General features: G+C 43.2%; 1 protein-coding gene across 2 annotated transcripts in view; it reads left to right on the top strand.

Moving 5' to 3' along the window:
• Window positions 1-17,405, top strand: part of TYW3 (tRNA-yW synthesizing protein 3 homolog) — a 251,743-nt gene that overhangs the window by 107,986 nt on the left and 126,352 nt on the right. The window lies entirely within an intron of this gene.

Here is a 17,405-nt window from a genome sequence, read left to right as displayed (position 1 = left end):
TCTCCTTCACTGTACTCAACACTTCATCCCTTCTCGTACGTTCGATTTCTCATGTCCGCGTCTTGTTCCATTTCCATGGGTGTTGTGGTAGTTGTTGTTGATATCTTCCACTTCAGTTGTGGTTTTTGCTACTTTCTCTTTATTGCATTTTACCAGGGTTATAGTCTGCTACTCTGTCTAAGTGACTGGGTCCGGTTTCAATCATTCGAAGGGGTTGCCTCTACTTGGACCAATTTATAGAGGTTTTTGTGAATCAACCTGATCTTTGCTAAGCCTCCTTTTTCCACAGTGAGTATTTAGACTGTTCTTCTGCTGTTGTGCCAATCCTTTTTTTTTTCCAAGAGCCTTTGAGTTGCGCCATAGCAGAGAGTGGTCTGAAATGTCTTCCTTAATGTTGAATAGGCAGAGCCAGGATCTACAATAGCTTGTGATTTGGAAGGGAGAAAGTCTAAAGGTTGAATTGGAAGTGAGGCGATTGATTGGTTGCCATCACTTCAAGAGCAATCTTAAGCTATTGCCAATTGCATGCTCCCCTCTATGAATCAATTCGTTCTCTCCACTCACATGTTGCCACCTTGCATTGCTTTATGTTCCAGCGTAGCAGAATTTCTGCATTTCAAGAGTGGGGAGGTGTATGCCATTGCTGGTCACTATTTGTTTGGGTATTCCTACAGGATAGAATGCTCTTTTCAATACTGCTATTACTTTGATTCAGGTGATTTTAGAAACAAAGTGTAGTTCAGTCCATTTAAGCAAAAGTTCCACCAGCACTATACCGTGTCGGCAGTTAATCACTAGATTGTATAAAGGTCCTTTGAAATCCAACCCAATTTTTTCTGCAATGAGTTTGGGCTTTTACGCTGGTGAGAGGAGCTTGATGAACGTGTAACCTCTTGCCACTGTACGCACACACATTGCATTGAATTGGGACTTGCTCATTTTATTGGTCCATTTGGGGTGAGCAATGGTACTCTTATTCTCCTCTTTTGTAGGGTAATTCCCACATCTCTTTGCTGGACTTTCTCGATTACTGTTAAATGGAGTTTTTGAAGGGTGAATTGCCTTCTCTCCATTGAATAGTATGTCTTCTATAAGCGTTAGTTCTGGGGCGATTTTCCAGACTGGTCGAAGTTACCCAGGAACTGCTCCCATCCGGCCACCCCTCCTTTACGCAATGCTTAAAAAAGAGAATCTTAGCTTTGTCTTGTCTCAGCATTTTTCAATTCTGTTTTGGAAATGCTGTTCATGTCGTTGATTGAGATATCTTTAATTGAGGTCACAATGCATTCATCTTCATTTTACTCCTTGAATGAAAGCCTGGAAATACAACTGACTGGATTGTTTTTCCAGTCAGGGATATATTAAATATGAAATGTGTATTCATGCAGTTTCGCTGCTAACCGTGATATCCCGGCTGTGGATGATTTGATTTCCTCAAGATTGAGGAGATTTATGAGGGGATTATGGCCGGTCATAATGAAGAACTTCGTTCCCCAGATGCATGTCCTATAATTATTAGCAGATCACACACAGGCCATTGGTCTTTCTCAGTGGCCGCATATTTTTTCTCATCAGGTGATTTCTCTTTCGATGAAAATGCAACCATTTGCTCCCCGTCACTGTTATTTTGGGTCAGGGTTGCACCGAGTCCCACAAGCACAGGTGTGTCATAATCTACGTGCTTCACGTTGGATCAGAAGATTGTAGACATGGTGCATCTGTAATACGTTCTTTAATGTTTCTGATTGGCCGGCCAGAGGTATACCCAGAGGCTCTCTCCTTGAGCAGCTGCCACATGGATTTGGTGCGAACGGAGAAGGCAGGGCCAAACATACTATTGCTGTTTATCCCGATTGAAAATTTGGGTGCTTCGTTGATGGCTTTAAGGAGAACAATTTTCATATTAATTCCTTTGTTGGTGACTGTTTAGCCTGTGTATTATACTGCCATTGACCTGAATTTTCATTTCACTTTCTTGAGCCATCCACCTGTTTCTTGTTATTTAATAATCAGATCTGTCGTATTCTTTCCATGACAAAATGTAATCTTGGAAATAATGCACGTTGTCAGTCCCTTTTAGTATCTGATCCCATTAACTCTGAAATATCAAAGCTGCAGATGTTATGCCGAATGACATGCGTGTCTATTGCAATGTGCCATAGGGAGTTATAAACGCTGTGAGATGCCTAGATGACTACTTGTGTAATCGTACCTGCTGGTATTTGGCACTAATGTCCAGCTTTGAGAAAGTATTAGCATATTGCATCAGTAATGCACTGCAACGATAGCGGCCTGTCACCACCTCTAGGTTTACACTGCAGAAAACGATGCATACCCTGAGCCAATCGGTACCATCAGGCTAAGCCATTCTGATGTCTCTTTGGCTCAACTGTGCCTCTGATTTGTGATTTCTAATGTTCTAGCCGTGCTTGTCCAGCTATAAACTGCACTGGGCAGACTGTGTGGCTGATTGGTACGGCGTTAGACTTTAGTTAGATGCAATGGACATATACTTTCATGCAGCGCAAGTCTTCAGAGTGAGAAATATTTATTTGTGTAACTTCTTTTCTTCAAAGTAACCCATGTCTGCAACTGCCAATACTAGCCCTTCTCAGCTAAATGATATCTAATTATGATTGGTCATCCCGACCTAATACAGCTTGCCCCTGCTTTGTGTATCCTATCTTTTTATTTACTTTTGTTCCGAGCAATACTAAACTGCATGTTTTGTCTTCTAAAAGTTCATACTTGAATATAGCCATATAGCGTGGGTTCTACTTTCTCTCCACGTACTTGTGCTTATTATCTTATTTTACCATTTGCTTGTTTATGTTGATGTTAGATGACCAGGTCTGAGACGGCCATTAGTTCATTCTCTACTCAGTCGATCTTTGCCACTGTGCGGTTTGAGGCTTCTCCCGATGACCACAGTTAGGTTCTTGTCTACGGAGGAGCTATCTTCGTATCGGGGATGTGGCATGTTGATGCTCGTCATTTTCTTGTTCTTTTGCCTACACACTTCTGTAAAATGTCTCATTGTGCTACATACGGTGTAAATATTTTGTCTGGTTGGATACAAAGGATCATTTGCCAAATGCCGGTAACTGCTCTAGCGTCTCATTCCTTAAAATGGTGCACGTGGTACCATTTCAGAGTTCCTGTTCCTATTATGTCTTTTATGTTCATTTTTCATTTGGTGTGAGTTGATATCTGATGTGCTCTGTGTATTTACTTGTTCTCTTCTTCAATTTGCAGTTTATTCTGCCATTCTTGCTATTTGTATAGATTTCTCTACTGGCAACTCTTTCGCTAGTATGTACTTACCTTGTACATTTTTGTTGGAGATGTGTTACTATCATCATGTCTCTCACCTTGTCTTCAGCACTTTCACCAAATTGGGCACTCCTGCTAACTCACAAAGATGTATGACACAGTCATCTGCAGATTCTGCTTGCCCCCTGCTCCTTGTGTAGAGGTTATTTTGAAGGAGTACTATATTTCTTTTTGTTTTCATGCCAGCAAATATTCTTTGACCTTCTACAACTGCATTGATAAGGATAGCCTTTTTTCTTCATGCAGCATATGCTTTGCCAACAGTAGCCTCGAGATACGTTTCAAATACTGGTGTCCATGGAGTAAATGGAATGGGGGGTTTACCATGCGACGGTAAAACGGGAGATTGTAAAGTTGCTACTTACATGGTGGTTCCACAAGCTGTAGCATATTTCGTATCCTGCCACTCGTTGCCAGTTTTGGTGATGTGACCATCGTAATAAAGTCTTGACAACTAAAGTTATGCTGGAAATTCCTTTATACATCTTCGTGTGGAAATTCCTTTATACATCTTCGTGTAAGCATTCTCTTTTGTTCTTTCCAGCTTTCAATTCTACTCTGCAAGCGGAGGAAGGGCAGGGAGCAAGGACTTTGTTCCTTGCTTCATGCTGTCCGTCTTTGTTATTCTGTGCCTTCGTGCAAACACGTGCTTTCTTTTTGAAGGATGGCAGCTATTTGGATTTCGAACGAGGTGGCAAATAGAGGCAGGATGTAGGTATATTTGTTTGGGAGGAGGACAAACGAGGGAGGTTAGGATGACAGGATAGAGAGGGAAACACTCTGATGAAGAAGGCAACACCACACAAACCGAAGTGCTGATGAGCACAAAAGCAGGTGTCTGTATCTCTGCTCTGGGAATCTTTAAAAGAGTGGATCTTAAATGATACCGCTATAAGTCCTTTCCAATGTCGACGTACTATTTATTTGGTATTGCAATAGTCTAAGGGCTTAAAAAAAGTCGAACCTTTTTTTTTCTAAATAAGAATTTATTTTTTGTCAAATGTAGTGGGATCCACCTTATAGTCCCTATCCCTCTTCTTTACTACCACTTTTCAGTACTTTTGTCATTAACTTTCCCTTTCCATTTCATTTCTAATCTGAGATTTGTTCCTTTTCGATTTCCTTAATCCTAGTACCTTTCACTTAACTCATTCTTTTTTTGTATCAGACTTTTGTCTTTGCGTTTTTGCCTGGTTGACCTTTAGCAGCCGCTCCGCTCTTTAGGTAAAATCTCTTTAAGATTTCCACCTTTTTAACCTGCTAGCATAACAAGAAGGGTAAGCACCTTTTCCCAAAGAGGGACATGTTAAGCAGCTGTCATTTTAAAGAGCTGTGCAAACCTTCAATTTATAGAGCACTTTATCCAAGCAACAACCAACTATTTAAAGAGAGGGAGGTTCACGCTTGTCTGTCTATGATCCCTTAAAGTCAGCTATCCATTCTAACATTTAGATAAATATCTCTCTGGGCTGGTGATCACACAAAGAGCAGGATTACTTTCAGAGGCACTTGGACTTCTAACAAGCCTCAGTGTCTCTTAGACTAGTACCAATCTGGTCCCAAGAGTCATGCAGTCTTTGTTCTTATTTAAAGTACCACATTGGGGGCCCTTTTCCCTGGTTACTGTGTGTATGTCACACTGGTTACAGCATTATTACATACTATTATATGCTATCTGTGGCTAGTGGAAAGTCCTAAACTGCACCTCTGGTGAGCGGGCCTGGAATTTTTTACATTTGTCTTGACTGGTTAACTTGAGGTTTTCACTGATGATACCTCATCATGGACGTTAATCCTTTATTTGCATTTGAGAGTCCCTTATCCTCTCAGGACTAGGGTGACCCAAGTTAACCGAGTGTCCTTAGACCAAGGGTTGTATGGGCTCCACTGACAGATTATCATGTGACATTTTATTCCGATAAAGTGTCCTGTAGCATGTGTACGCTACTAACAGGAACGGCTGCATAAAATCCTTTTCTGAGAGGCCTAACATTGTCTGGCAAGAGTAAATGGGACATGGCAGGAATGGATCACAAATGTTGCAATATGTAGTTGTTACATCTAATCCCTCTAATGAATGAGGAGTGCAGAGTCAAGACTAGATCTCGACAAATGACCAGATGGTGTCTGGATTCCATGTTGAAATCCACTTCTGAGTGAAATCCTGGGAAGATACAGTGGGAAGTGTATATTTGATGATCTCAATGGATTGGATGCCATCCTGTGATTAGAAGCTGAATGGCCATGCAAAATCCCAATTAAACCGGAGGTTCTGAATGTGTATCTTTGTCTATCAGTGGAAGTGGTACCTCCATTGATAGAATAAGAAGCCGACCCACGGCGGAATATGTGAAAGCTCAGGCAGACTGCACCATTCTGTAATAACCTCTATCTATGGAATGTTTCTACTTCATAATTAATTATTTTTACAAAGAAATATTTTTGATCTAATATACCCTACCATGACAATCCAACTCCATAATCTGGGACAAGAAACCTGTTGTATTTAATCTGAATATTCTGTTTTATTGAAAACAAAACATCAAATAATGAAAGGTGGCCCCCTAACATTTAATGCCTGGGAAGCCACCCACAGTATGTCACTTCACACAAACATCCATATGTATAAAATAAAATAGGAATGATGTTTCTAGACAAAAGAATACAAATCCTCTCCAATGTACACACAAAATTGACATTGGCTCTTTGATTCCAAAAGACAAAACCATGCTTAGAAACAGAACGATTCTCTTAGTTTTGGACATCGGAGAGAAATGTTGGCTTACCATGACTTTCTTGATCTAGTGCTGATTCAACTCTAAAATATTGCTATTGGTGTCTAACTTGAGCGTAAATACAAGAATGTTTCATGGGGTTGACTAGGTTATTATTATTGTAAAGGCTTGCGGTCAGGAATATTTTTTATTTTTTTACTGCTGGAGAGGAATGCCTAACTCCCTCACCATCGAGTGATCCTGCCCATCCTAATTCTTGACATATTTGTTCAAATGTTCTGGGATTATTGTACTCGCATCTGGATTGTCTTTCAAAAGCCTAGGACAGGTAAAGAGGGACACCAACCATTTCTAGGCACCTCTGTCAGGCAAGATTTTCCTTTCAGTATCTCCACCTTCTCCCAAAATCCCTCTCGGGCTATCTGGTTCTTTCTTAGGAAACACACCTGTATTCAGTTCTCTTTGGAAAAGCTGTATGGAGAATTTCCATTATCTATTTCCAGTTGGAACCCCAATTTGCTTTTATCCTGTTGTGTGGACTCTCTTCCCTTGCTGCCTTCACAGAAACTCTCCCGTTTTCCTATGTGTTTGACTTTAAATACCCAGCAAACTCCACCATGTAGCATCATTAGTCTCGCAGCAATTTTGAAGTGCACAGAGGCTGTTGTATTCACATCAACGAGTATCCTCCTCTTTGATTCAACTGGCCCATTGAATTCTCTATATTGTAAGGGTATGTGTTAGCTATGAAGTAGCCCTTTGCTTAATTCCTATATGGACATGCAGCATTATTAAGAATTATATATTCAGATTCAGAAGAATATTCTTAGTTTGTAGGCATCCTTTATGTGTTTGTAACTGCATGCATAACAGTTATTAAAATCATTTATTCATAGATTGTAATCTATCATTTTTGAAATGCATGTGATTTCCCCCGAATTCCGCTCAGTTCAGATCCATTTCCGATTTTCAAATCAGACAAAGGGATCAAGCACTAGAGACTGTCTTATATTTCCCATTTGTCACTTTAAAACACATAGTTTCTGTACACATATACTGTGCAATACAGCTTAAATTACATGTTGCTAGGGTCTTGGTATCAGCAGAAAACATCTGCTGTTAGGAACAAAAGACCATTTTAATAGGCTGCTTTTAATGAATTGTACACACACATTACATGAGGTCTTATTGCTCTGCTAGGTCAGAGATTAGGGTCTGGTCAAAGCCTTTGTTGTTAAGAATACACTTGCAAAGACACTAAACCTGCTGACCTTCCAAACCGTTTAAAAATAATGATAGAGCCATGACAATCATGAATTTAGAATGCATTTTGACTTCTTTTTTGTATTTTGTACACATCTTTGTCTTGTATGCATGTGTCCAATAACCTCTTTAATGTATGGGTCACATTGTTGGAAAATGGCGCCTGCACATTCCTTGTCTCAAGAACCTGAGCTCTGCACAAACATGCAGTTTATGTGAAAATAAACTCTCAGCTTTAGGTTTGCAATGCACAACAGCTCCATGCGATATATTGTTTCCCATGTAACAGAAAGGTGCTATTTACCATGTCTTCATTTACAGTGACAATTAATACATTGTTATGTTCAGGAATATACTAAGCCTCTCATGCTTTACAATCTATGTTCTGTCCATCATTCCCTTGCAGAGCACTAAAAGGTCAGTTTACTATATAATCCATGCAACTTGGCAGCAGAAAATCCTTTGCATTAGCTCATTTCCTTTATTTTAATGCACCATGTAGGATTTTTATGTTTATCTTTAATTGCATAATATTGCAGAGTAAAGCCATTATGAATTCACATTACATTCAATCAGATAATTTCTTATAATTTCAAGGATCATTTTTGTGGCTTAACTCTGCCAGTGTGTGTACACATCAGCCTTCAGTGACCTTCATAAGTCTAGCAAGCTCTCCATAACATCTGGCCTGAGACGCCTGGCTGTAACCGTTGTGTGAATCCTGACTTGTGGAGAGGACACCAGTCATTTGAGAGCTAAGACATCCAGCAGCATCTGTGACTTGTGGTTGGAACACGCATTTTATGAGGATCTGCATCAACAATCTGTTCCTGGAGCAATTCCATTACAGCTCCTGAAACAGCAGTGTGGCCCGTTGCACTTTTGAGTGATAAATGGAGCTTCTGTAAACGGCTACTTTAGTCACAGGAAAAAACTTCAAAGGCTTCCTTGGTGAAACATTGTTACAGCAGTAGCTAGAAACATTCTGAATGTTGGCTAAGGTATCTTCAAAAATAATTATACTGCAAAATTCTATACTGTAGCATTGGGTTGGTTCAGGCCATTCGGCCCACCTGAATATTTACATTAGACTGGTTTTATGAGAACTAGCTTACCTGTTGACTTGTAGTACATGGCATTTTTCAGAACACTACCATCGCTGTTTTGGGACTTTTATCAAAGAAGTGGGTTGAAACTCTGTATATGTTATTATCAGTATTGGGTATTCACAGCATTGCACAAGTTTACACTTATAGGTGTTCCAGCACCCTTTGCCCTCTTTTTCTTCAGTGTCTCTGTCACAATGTCACCACCACAAGCTCTGACGGAGACTGTGTATGTTGATAAGGCTCATCAGCCCAGCCAGTAACCTCTGACAGCCTCGACTAGAGAAGGCAGAGGTTCCTGGAAGGGATGGTGGGCAGGGGGTAGACACGATGCATAAAGAAGGAAGGATATAGAGAGACATTAGAAGGGAACCCAACCACCACCCCTTTCTTTCCCCAGGAGTATGGAGTACCTGTAGTAGGCCCAGGAGGAATCTTTGAGCCAGAAAGCAGAAGAGGTCAGGTACCACGCCCAACACCCATGAAAAATTGAGCAAACAATACGAAGGACCTCCTGAAGGAATGAGGACGAAGCTAAGGGTATAAAATCCAAAAGTACCAGTAGGATGTTCATCAATCAAAATGCCAGTAGTAATCCAGGCAATCTAGCAAGGTATCCGAAGAGGCAGTTTGTTGGGCAAGCAAGGTCTGGCAACAGGTAAGCAAAGTCTCAGGTGCATAGAGAGAGGCACCTCAACACAGAACTCACTGGAGCATTGTTAAGCACCTGACCTCATTAATCATAATAATTTCGCATTTATATAGCGCTACGAACCCTCAGATATCTGAGCGCTGCTTATTATTACCCACGGTGTGTGGTGCTCATTTATCGGCCTCAGAAGGATGAAAGGCTGAGTTTGGCCATGCCGGGATTCGAACCTGCGTTAGAAAGCTCTGCACGGATGTCAAAGCGAGCGCTCTACTCGCTGTGCCACTTGATCATTGCTTCTCCTCCTTTCATTGTTCCATGATATAGTGTGCCTTTGCCCGTCACGTGACACAGCGTTGCATTCAAAGGCTGTATGCAGGCTTGCGCTTGGGAGATTTAGTGCGGAGGGGGCGCTTCCAGGGCAGGCGCCAGCTCCGACCACAGCAGTGTGCCAGTCCTGTGAATGCTGTGGACCATTCACCTCCTGATAGTCTCTCCCTGTGGTCTCAACCTTAGGGTATTCCTGCAACCTTATTCCCTGTTATTCTTGTGATCTCCTACTCCGTTCCTAAGTTTGGGTTTCGGGGTTTCTTAGACCTTTTTTCCTTTGCTTTGGCTGGGATCCAACCATTCCCTGTTTGGCTTGCAGGTCCTATAGCCATTGCTGAGCTGTAAGTAATAGTGGAGGTTCTCTTCATTTTGAAGAGCGCCCCCTGGGTTTGCCTTCCCCAGTTTCCACATACGAGTTCAAGAGGACTTTGCCATCTCCATTTCTAAGTGTGCTGTCTTCTTTTCTCTGCCTCACCTCTCTTCACCTGTTCTGGTCCTGCTCATCTCGATGCTGCGCCACTTGCTCGTTCCTCGTCCTCGTTCTATTTTAGGCTTACCCTTTCAAACCAGGTTTTCAACCCTAATCTCTGCATTGTGCTAAGCATGTCTTCTTGTTCCTTCCTGATCCTGCTATCTATGACCTGGATAGCCTCTCTTATTACTGACTCTTCTCTCCAATCTTCTGATGTTTTGAAATGAAACTCCACAGGACGTCTCCAACCCTTCTTTTCCGGATGTCTCCACCCAACCTCCTGGTTTCTCAAACCAACCTCCTCCTGGTTTCTCAATCTAACATTTTCCTGGTATCTTCAAACTCCTCCTCTGTTCCTCCAAACTCCTTTCTCGCTTACTAGCTTGCTCCAAACTCTTGCCGGCAGCTCCCATTGCAAACACTCGCATGTTCCTGTTTTGACACCTAGGTTTATATAATGGGTCAGTCCCTCCCCAAGACTTGTTGTCTGGTAATGGTTTGCCGCTGCATCCTCTGATTATCTCTGGGCCAGGATTGTTCCCTCAAAGCTTTTCTGCCCATGCCGGTTTTAGGATGCTTGTTTCTGGTATTGCTGGGTGCAGGCCAAATGCGGATTCAAAAGGTTGGCCTACCATCTTTGATTCTGGTTGTGCGTCTGATCATGCATGAATAAGCACACCAATGGTTTCAGTGGATCCATGACCTCAATGGATAGCGACGAGGGTGGCTTCACAGCAAGTGTGTGTGTGTGTGTGTGTGTGTGTGTGTGGGTGGGTGTGTGTGGTTTCTCCGCACATGCTTGGCCAAATGAGGTGACCGACCAGAGGATCTTCCCTAACCCGGCCCCATCATCTACTAGCTTGGGTAGGCTTATGCCCCTATAGCAAGAAACGGGACTTGGCCACACTAGTCACAGTTGATAAATGCCATTCAAAGACCCTTTCTTCTTTCGCACCAATATAATATGCACACAACCTACCTGAGGCCATCCTATCCAGCACACAGCACTCCACAATTGGCAGATTTTAATGTATGCTTATCCTCTGAGGCAATGCAACAGTCATCTATAGTTACCAGTGCCTCCTTTACAGCTTTTGACCATAAGTTTGCCTCAGACCTTTCTTTTTTTAAAACATCTGCAGGGATAGGTCCATATATATCGCCTTCATTGTTGGACCTGTAAGGAAGGCATGGTATCAAACAGTAAGACAGACACAAGTGATCACTGTTCAAGGGGGTTCATTAAACTTCAACAGGGTTCGAAAAGCACCTATCTAATCCTAAATCTAAAGATGGGAGAAAGCTACAACCATCAAATAACCCAGTCCTAGTAGAGTTTTGTCAAACTAAAATGGCGTATGCTAATAAAACTATTGCCAATCCTTACCTCTAAATACAAATAGTGCGGGAAACAATGTTTATGCAAAAGAAAAGTGTTCCAGGAATGATATCTCAGGATATCTGAGATGTTAGCTCCCTGTCCCCACGTTTTCAGCACGGGACAAGGTGGCACACTTGAGGTTAGCACACTCTCTGGCTTCTTTAGCACGAGGATGCAGTTCAAAACCTCAGCATCAGGGCCTTCTGTGCCAAAGTCTCTTTGCCATTCAAAGTCTCTTATTTCAGAGGGCCTGATGTGACAAACAAACATTAAAGTTCCTTCCTTCTTAGGATTTCACATGTACGCAATTTCTCAGGTGATTCACTATTCACCTCGGGTCCACTTCCGCTAGGCCCAGACCAACTTTATCACAATGTCCTCAGGACTTTCACGTATCCAATTTCTCGGGTGGTTCACTGTTCACCCTGGGTGCCCCTCTGTCGGGCTCAGTCCGACTTTAACACAAAACCTTCAATTAGTCTCCCTCAGCCAGGCTCGGACCATTGTATCTACTTTAATGCAAGCTTTCTTTACTGGATCAACATCAAAGACTTTCGAACGTGCACAGGATTTTGTTTGACCCGTCGCAGGCCCACTTCAATTTACAACTTTCACTTTTGCCACTTCTCAGCTGGATACTTTACAAAGACCTTTGATTGAGCATGCACCGGTGCAGGACCACTGTCAAAGGTATTGTATCTTGGTTTCAAAGTTCAATCACTCTTCAGCAGTTCAACTTTACTTGCGTCTTTTATCACACGTGTTTCAAACAATGTTCGTTCCAGCGCTCTTCATACAATGTTGCTGCTTGTAGCCTTAGCTTCAACACAGATCGGTCTTGTCTCGGTCTCCCCAACTGACCGGCTGTGTTGATTTCACTGATGCTGCTTTGTTATTGGAGTCAAGGACGGTACCACAGCAGCTGATGATTCTCCCCACCGTGATTACTGACGCAGGAGGGCCCTGGGTATCTCCGAGACACAACGCATAATTCTTCAGCTTGGTTTCCTGGTCTTAGCTTTCTATTTTCGAGGATTCTGGAAAGTAACGGTTCCTTCTCTAAAAGGTCAAGGGAATTTCCCTCCTGGTGATCCCCTTCTGTTTTGCTGTAGTTTAGCTACCGTCCCAAAACTGCTGTTTCCTCATGTGCTTTGCCTCGCTCAGAGTGTGCTCCCGTGCTCTGCCTTTTATCTGTGTGAGGATGCTTAATGGGAGTCATGTGTGTGTGATTGTCAGTAATTGCCTGACCTCGTCTGACTATTGTATTGGGACACGTCCGGTATACTGCTCGGGTGTTAGTCTGTTTTCTCCCATAGCGGGCTGTCTGTGAAAGTGTTTGTGTTATAAAAGGGCGGGGGTAGAGTTCCTAGGTATCCTACGTGGTAGGATGGGGTAAAGGTGTTACAGGGAAGGGGATACCGCGTCTCACCATCCGGTCTCCCACTCCCCGAAGACCCAGGTGATCCTTCTGTACTGGTCCACCCCCAGGAACTGGATCCAAAAGCAATGGCCCTGTCCTGGCCACCTGGATGACAGATCCCTGGGGACTAGTGGGTGAGACACCTTCTGGTTTCTCACAGACCATATTCCTACTCCCTATTACTTCTGCACCATGTACTGCAAAAGTTAACGCCTTTGCAGTGTAAACCTGGATCACTTTCTTAATGATAGAGCCCCTGAGAAGTCTAGTGTGCTTGAACATCGCATTTGCTGCCTGCTTCAGAGATGCCCAAGCCCTTTCTTTCTGTACTGGCCAGTGACAAGGCAGTAAAACATCTCAATCCTAATTCATACTTGTCATAAAGGTATCAAGAGAGATTCTAGGGACTTTGACCTGATGCATATTCAAATCTGAAGTTAGATGTGTCGGAAAGGCTATTAGCCTTTCATATACAGTCCTGAAGAGACAGTCCCAGGGATGGCCCTTTTGACCCCTTGGCGACTGTCAACTCGCACGATGAAGAATGAAAGGTGTAACTCGCTGTTTGGCCCGTCACCGACTGCACCAATGTATCACAGATATGACAAAAGATATTCTCTCAGACAGCCATTCAAACCGTATCCAGTTGATTGTTGGATCGATCAGGTCGACTGAAAATAAAGCCAGGTATTGATGATGTCATTAGAGACATCACGACATAGCCGCGTTAGCCATAAAGTAAATATGCATCACTGCATGAAGCTACACAAACATGCACTAGTTTATTGCTTGTAGACATGAAAAACATGCTTATAACTCCTGTAGATAGGGGACAAATACATTTACATAATGCTAAGAACCTTTCTTTTCTTTTGCCAAAGGGAAACCCCAAGATGCAGAGTATACGTGGAGCAAGCTTACATATGCTTTATTGCAACTAACCATAAGAAGCCATAAACACATGTAGGGAACCTACAGGGTGACCAAAGTGAATCAGGTTGGAATACATGGAAGGGGAGATAGGATCCCTACAGCACGAGGCGCAGAGCTGGTGTTCACAACCAAAGACAAGGGCGGGTGGAAAGTTCCTGGTTCCCAAGACAGCAAGCCACCTGCAAGAAGTCAGAATAAAATCCTCATAATTGCAGACAAAGGGTCTTCGTTTTCCGGTCCCTTCACACGTGACCCAGCAGAGCAGGAAAATATTTACTCGTGGTGGAAAGAGAAGCTTTTCCCAGCGAGACAGAGTGGAATGATACAAGTGTTGCCCACCAAAACTGCAACCTGCAGGCACTCTCTCAGACTTGGGTGATCAGACAAGTGGTAAAAATATGGGACATACAGTCCTCCATATTCGTTCCCATCACCTTGAAAATGTACACTGAGCTCGGTGGTCAGACAGGGTCCCAGGCCTGGAAGTACCCGCTCTAGCCAATCCAGAAGCTCCATTTGTAAGGTGGTATAAAATGTTGCACGGGCCAATGGTCTTCCTGCGACCCTGCAGCAGTGTAGTTTGAAACAGTTAGGTGAAGTCTCAGGCGGAGCCACTTGATATTACTTATCAACGCCATTTATCAAGTCATCCAGGCCTGGATGGCGCAGCACGAACTGTGCTTAAATGATGAGAAAACTGAGCTCCTCATCTTAGGCTCACCCAATAAACTCAGTAAACTTGACTCCTCATTCAAATCCTTTACCATCAATGGCAACTCCATCAAAGTGGCCAAGGACACCAAGACACTAGGTATGTACCTTGATTCCACCCTCTCCTTAACTAGACAAATCAATGCAGTCTCATCAGCAGCATCCTACACATGCAAGCTCATCACAGCCTGCCGCCCCTTTCTGTCCCCAGCCAACTGCACTGCCCTAGCCAGGACTTGGTCCTTTCCAAAATAGACTACTGCAATACCCTCTATCTAGGCACCAACCAATGCAATATCAGAAAACTCCAAATTATCCAAAATAATGCTATTAGAGAGGCCCTTAACTTCCCGAGGACCTCACACATTTCAGAATACAGACGAAACCTCCACTGGCTCTCAGTTACCCAAAGAATCTCCCTTGAAGCTCTGGCACTCGCACACAAAAGTATCTCAAACCAAGCCCCCAGTTACCTCTCCAACAGGTGCACTTCTCACTCAGCTGCGAGACCCCTCAGAAGCACACACGCCAACTGCCTTGTCATCCCACGCTTCAATCTACAAAAATCTGTAGGTCGCAGTTTCCCTGTCCTTGCAGCCAAGCTATGGAACACACTACCCAACCCACTCAGAGCTGAACCCTTGTTCCCTGCCTTCAAGCGTAAGGCCAAAGCTTGGCTGTCTACCCTTGACTAGGCATGACCTTGACTGGAACATTCATCACAGCATCAGAATCTGTTTCTTGCATTATATCCTGCCTGTGTATTTCGCTCAGCCTGTGTAACCTGCATACCATAGATTATGTATCATGTATATTTTGTATATTCTTAATGTAAATATTGTCTCTGTAACCTGCCTGTAACTAAATAATGTGCCCGGTTGCCCTCGGGCCTTGTGCGCTATACAAATAAAATACAAATACAAAATATGGAATTCCTATATGTAGCTGGACCAAACTGACCTATGAGGACATCCCGTAGGCTTTTGTGGTGGACCCGATTCTTTTCACCTCACACATGCTTAAAAACGTGGGACACAGACTAGGGAGCTGAGAGAATGCTGTAGAATGTTTTTCCTGTATGATCCCTGTCTGTTTTGGATAATAAACACAGTATATTTTGCCCCATGGCTGAGTCTTCTGTTCTTGTGGTGGGGAGTCTTTGATGGGCCTATGTTCCTCTGCTAACAATGTGGACGAATGCCGTGATGTCCAACCGCAACCCCCTAACAGTCCTCTTCTGAACATATGGTTTTCTATGGTCTCTGATGAAACCTGCATTTTTAATTATCCCTTTTCTCGCTGTACTGATTTAGATATTTGTCCTGCATATATTTTAGGCATCTCTGCAGAGTACCAACCTGTTAATGCATATTCTCAAATGTACTTGCTTTCAACATGTATAACATTATTTCGAATGGATTGTGTCCTCCCATGTATTCCTCATCTTAGATAGATATATCCTTACCTTCAGCTTTGCTGCTTCGGGAAAAAATGTTCTCTATCCACCAGAGGGCGCATCACTCGAGACTGCGATGTCCAAGTCCCTCAGCGGCATCCGTCAAGCGCCGACATCATCCGCTGTATAAATGCTGCGAGCGTGCCCGTTGGCCTCATTTTCGTTTTTCCGTTCGCTTCGCTTCAGATTGAATAACGGTGCTTCAGTTCGTAAGAATGTAGTCTTCATCTAATCCTTCCACACCGAAGACTGGATTCAAGAAATGACAGAAATGTGGGAGAAAGATGTCGCTGACTGATCCCCATCGGAATTGCCTCTGGTGCCTTGGTTCTGACCACAGTATAGACGAGTGCGGTTCCTGTCAGTTGATGACCCATAGAGCCTTAAAGGAACAGAGAGGTAAACTGGCGGTGGGGGAGGAATCCTCGAAGTTTTCTTCGAGAGGGAGAAAAGACTCGGCTGAGTCTTCATCAAAACCTCACAAAACATCTAGGTCGAGGAGTAGATCCAGGAAGAAGTCTTCTTCTTCCTCCAAAAAGGCGAAGAAAAGACGACACCGGTCTCCCTCTTCCTCGACGTCATCTGAGGAAATCATTACATGTCAGTCAAAACATGATTCCCCAAGAAAGTGGGAAGCGTTCAGAGCATCTATGCTAAAGATTTTTGAGAATGCGGCCCAGACCCCCTTAAAAAAGTCTAGCGAAGACCATGCCCCTACTCATAAAAAAAGTGACGGGAAGATCTAAGATGAGAAAATCCGACAAAAAATCGTCAAGGGTGTCGTCCAGGGAATCTTCTCCGACGCCTCATAAAAAACACTTACCAGTGCAAAAGTCGGAGGTGGAACTAAGAAAATGGCGTCGGACTCTCATACGCCATCAAAGTCCTCGCCTAAAACGTCCTCAAAGCCTCTAACGAAGGCGGTCGAGCACAAGGTGTCGACAACCCATCCCAAAACGATTACGTCAATTGCACAGTCGACAGTGTCGAAGGCTCCTTCAATGGGGTTGACAATTCCTTTGAAGATTATCTCGATGATAGTGAAGGTGAGGACTACAACATCGACGCCATCGACCCTTTTGTCGACATCTTCGTTCACTCCAATTACAAAATCAACACCTGTGTCGAAGTCTATGCTACCTGAAAAGGTATTTCATCCAGAAAATAGACATGATTTCTTTAGAACCATGTCTTCTATATATGAAGGAGATTCATCAGCGGAAGATGATGTTTCACCTGCTGGTGCGAAATTTGGTACAAAACAAGTCCCTGAGGAGTTAATTGACCCTCAGTCTAAGATGCAAGACTTCTATGAGTGCTTGCAGTCAGCAAGTGGTCTGGATACATCTCCAGACTATGAATTTGAAAAGCCTGACCCGGCTGAGCATGCTGATGCGGGATATATTTAATTGATGAACAGGGTAACTGAATTAATGGAATGGAGTAGAAATTCACCTGTCTATCAGGAGGATGATATGACTGACATCCTTTCTGTGGAACCTCAGCAAGACCCCATACTTCCTTTTCATGTAGCCTTACAAAGGAGGGTTAACACTGCATGGGAAAACCCTGAATCTATTCCGGCAATAAATAAATAAATGTGTCAAAATATAGGC

Source organism: Ambystoma mexicanum, chromosome 1q, assembly GCF_040938575.1.
Source record: "Ambystoma mexicanum isolate Mex_15411 chromosome 1q, UKY_AmexF1_1, whole genome shotgun sequence".
Taxonomy (NCBI): Eukaryota; Metazoa; Chordata; class Amphibia; order Caudata; family Ambystomatidae; genus Ambystoma; species Ambystoma mexicanum.
The sequence above is the reverse complement of the archived record's forward strand: the minus strand, read 5'-3'. Positions and strand labels throughout refer to the sequence as shown.